Source organism: Ovis aries, chromosome 15 (assembly GCF_016772045.2).
Source record: "Ovis aries strain OAR_USU_Benz2616 breed Rambouillet chromosome 15, ARS-UI_Ramb_v3.0, whole genome shotgun sequence".
Classification (NCBI taxonomy): Eukaryota; Metazoa; Chordata; class Mammalia; order Artiodactyla; family Bovidae; genus Ovis; species Ovis aries.
In genome coordinates this window covers 46,836,486-46,840,967 of record NC_056068.1, presented here as the reverse complement: position 1 = coordinate 46,840,967, position 4,482 = coordinate 46,836,486, and the positions used below count along the sequence as shown (strand labels likewise).

Sequence of the window (4,482 nt, the reverse complement as noted above, 5' to 3'; positions counted from 1 at the left end):
ATGAAGATGAGCATGCCAAAGTTGGGTCCAGATTCTGTGCGTGCTGGGGAAAGGTTTGGTCCATGTGGGAGTTCACGAATCTGCACCAGAGTATCATGTTGAAGAGATCTTGAACACCTTTCATTGAACTCTTCTGGGAACATGAGGAAAAACACAGATTTAGAAAAGAAAGAAGATTCCTTATCACACTCCCTTGGTTATCATTACTTAGAAATCTTCACTAGTTTGCCCTTTATTGCCATTCCCATTTCATAAAAATATCTGATCCACTTTCTGCTCTCTCCTTTATTTCTCTGACTCCCTTTGTCTTCTCTCTTCTCAATCCAATCTATTCTGTTGTAATTTCAGAATTCTCTTTTTGCATCTTCTCTCCATCATCTATTTTCTGGGCACATATGCTTGTGTTCTCCCCACTTCTGCTCTTTGTCTTCCATTCATTTGGCCAAAAGTCACTCCACCATGTGCAACTTCCTCCAGACCAACAGAGACCCCCAGGGAAAGCAAGCTTAGAGCACCATGTCCACTCAATGCTTTTCTCACTCCTATCATTATTACTTATCTCTCCCTATCCCCCTTTCTTGTCTCCAGATCTTGTTGAACAATATTGACAATAGACCAATACTTTTCCAAGATTAATACTAATTCCTATTCATCATTTATGTACTTTAATTTAGTAAATGATATAATATGCTTAAAATTAATTCCAAAATTGTCTGAGTTACTACTAGTGTATTCTGTTACCAGCAAGAGAAGAAGAATTGAAAGATCATTTAATCTCATCTACATATCAAGTGGGAAGGCCATGCCTAGCAGACACTAGCTGGACAGGACCTTTTGTCAGGGGAAGCAAAGGACCAGGAGGAGTGAAGACAGGAACCCTGAGAGAAGGTGCTCCTCCTTCCCCCTCTGAGAGCCAGCCCTGGTCACTAACAGGGACTCTCTGATGAGGAGAATCTGGGAGGAGACAGCTGAGGAGGACTGGAACTGCATTTGAAGACTAGAATTCATAGCTGGAAGCAAAACCACTATGTGAACCACTAAAACACAAAGTATGTTTCTATCTTTACGAAAATATTGTTCACAGTATGAAAATAAGGCTCACAGTTTGGTTAAATGTTCCTTTCGCTTGCCACCCTGCCCCTACTCCAAAGCTGTTTCTCCTCTATCATTTCTAGTTTCAAAACTATTAATTTTATCATGGGTGAATTTTTCAACAGTATTGATGAGGTAAATACATTATCACAGAATTATTCATTAGGACCAAAGGTAACTTAGAAATTATTAAAATCTAACACATTGGACTAGGATTAGACAGGAGTAGGATTAGCCTAATACTGTGAGAATGGTTAAGATTTTGAGAATCAGTTTCCTGTTTGTAATGTGGTGATAATAAAGTATATCTCACAGGAGGATGAATGATTCAGTGAGATGAAACCCTAGATATTTGATCACAGTTCCCAGTAGTGGTATGAGTTCAAAAACTAAACAACATGTGATTTTATGTTAGTGAGCCTAGTGAGAAATGAAGAGGGATGTTCTTAAGTTACTGATATAAAGTTTCAAACCCACAAGATAACACTTTAACAGAGACATCTGTCTATGTTGACAGATTTAAAGGCAATGAGCTAAACTATTTCAAATGGTCATTGAGTTGAGTCTCATAATTTTTTTAACTATTCACCTATGAGACATTTAAATTATTTCCCAATGTTTCCTGGTATAAACAATGCTTCAAGAAACATATTCATACATATTGCTTTTCTACATGCTGAACTCATTTTGGTGTTCAAAAAGCCTGGAATAAAGCAAATTAAATTTTTAAAAATTAAAAAAAATAAGTGCAATGGACTACATGATCTGAAAGAACAGACCTGTACATTTAGCCCAGCTACAGTCTTCTCTGCACTCTCAGTCACAATTCAGGAGAAGGAGAATCTTAGAATCTTTATCACTAATGTAAAAGAGGATACCAGATTACTTTTTTCATAATTTTTTTCTCCAGCCTATTTCCCGCGTATGTTAGTCAATCTTTCCCTATATAATCATAATAGTTTATGCAAGACTCTGCCATTGCTTATAGCACTTTTTCTTGCATTATCCATTGTCCTTAGAATGGCTTATGTTTTCCCTCTTTCAAACTTGAGGACATTTCTTAATTAAGTTTTGTGACACTAGTCCTTAACAGCATGATGAGGGAATGTTTAAATGACAAGAAAGCAATATCAACATTGAACAAGTGCCTAGAAGTGTATGGTGGTGGGGCGGGGAGGATGGGGACTTGTATGTGGATTACTATATTGAAGATGGAAAGAGGAAATCCAAAGGAGATGGAAGGGCTTTAAAGGTGGACATCATCACTCTCACATTTTTGCAGCCAGAAGAATCATTTTTCATCAGCCCAGCATTGGGGCTTCCCTGGTGACTCAGCAGTAGAGAATCCACCTGCCAATAGAAGGGACTCAGGTTGAATATCTGGGTCTGGAAAATCTCCTGGAAAAAGGAATGGCAAACCACTCCAGTATTCTTGCCTGGTAAATCCCATGGACAGAGGGTCCTTGCAGGCTACAGACATTGGGTTTGCAAAGACTTGGACATGGCTTGAAGATTAAACAACAACAGCAACAATCAGTCCAGCATAGCTTGGAGGAATTACTCAATTTCATGTTAAGGTTGTTTCTTCAGTAAGTTAGGAATTCTACTGATATAAAGGTTAAGAAATAGAAAAAAAAGCAATTTTAGGAAGAATCCATAGGAAGCAAATTAAAATTATTTTTAAGGTAGAATCCAGTTAACCAACTCTATTTTTGCAGTATAATATTTTTAAATATATAGCTCAAAATAAATGTGGCTGAAAGGTCAGATGGGGGTGGATGGAAGTTTACAGCTCTTTATGTGAGTCCTTAGTTTGTGACAGTCTCTGCTATTTCTTTTTTCTTTTTTTTGCATGCATTGTTATAGTTAAACTGTGGATGCGACACATTCTGTATGGTCTTTTTAAAAACAGGAAGAAACTTGCAGATACAAACTTGAAGAATAATTTGTCACAAAATTTAATAGTTTTCTAAGTAATTTTCTATGTCTTTTAGTTTCTGTAAAGACTTAATTAATTAAAAAATAACCTTGAACAAATGAAACATGTATAAACAAGTCATATAACTTCATCCCCTTACATTCTCCAAAGTAATAGGAATACTCGAATAGAACATCAAAAAGGATAACAGATAAATTCTCCTGATTCCAAGAGAGCCTGCTAAGACCCACATATCACTAGGTAAAGCAAGTTCTATTTTCATATACCTCAAATCAATAGCTAATTTTTAATCTTAGTTTTATAGCTCTCTAAAAGAAAGCTATAGAAATAAATGACAAAATACGACAGCACACCAAAATGGCAATATCTCCACTGAGGCTTCATATTTCCTCCTCAGTTGTTTTGCTAGGTCCCCAAGCTGGAAACTCTGGTTGTCCCTATCCCTCAGCCTCCTCTTTTTACTAGCCATAGGGGCCTACACCACCTTCTTGAACACTATCTGGCTGGAGGCCTCACTATATGAGCCCATGTACTACCTGCTTAGCCTCCTCTCCCTGCTGGACATGGTACTCTGCCTCACTGTCATACCCAGGGTCCTGGCCATTTTCTGGCTTGACCCCAGGTCCATCAGCTTCTTCGCCTGCTTCTTTTAGATGTTAAACATGAATTCCTTCCTTGCCATGGAGTCCTGCACATTCATGGTCATGACCTATGACCGCTATGTGGCCATCTGCCATCCACTGAGGTACCCACCCATCATCACCGACCAATCTGTTATCAAGGCAGCCATTTTTATTTTGGCAAGAAATCCCTTACTATTCTGCCCATCGCTATTCTCTCAGGACGATTCCATTATTGTGGGAGAAATGTCATTGAGAACTGCATCTGTGCCAATATGTCTGTGTCCAGGCTCTCTTGTGATGATATTACCATCAGTCATCTCTATCAGTTTGCATTTGGCTGGGCACTGCTGGGATCTGACCTAAGCCTCATCTTCCTCTCCTACACCCTCATACTGTGGGCTGTGCTGGGACTCAAGTCAGAAGGAGCTGTGGCCAAGGCCGTAAGCATATGTAGCTCCTACTTCATCCTTATCCTCTTCTTCAGCACCATCCTCCTGGTCTTTGTCTTCACTCATGTGGCAAAGAAGAAGGTCATTCCTGCAGCACTCAACCCCATTGTTTATGGGGTATGAACCCAGGAAATCAAGAAAGGAATCCAGAGATTACTGAAGAAAAGATGGTAATTAAGACAACCAGGTAGGATGGTTTTTAAGTCAATAATAAATGAATGGACTGAAGTTCATATCTGTAAGTTTTACTCTCAAACTGGATGAACTGTCTGTGTCCCCTTTAATAAAGCTGCAGTTGCAATTCGAGTTTCTCTTTCTCTCACTCCTCATCAGAAATCTCCTTGGCCCTTCTCCTTTTGTCCCACACTTATCTTATTTT

The 4,482-nt window shown here is 38.8% G+C and overlaps 1 pseudogene; it reads left to right on the top strand.

Moving 5' to 3' along the window:
* On the top strand, positions 1–4,277 carry LOC101114555 (olfactory receptor 56A3-like; annotated as a pseudogene).
* The last annotated feature ends 205 nt before the right edge of the window (positions 4,278–4,482 follow it).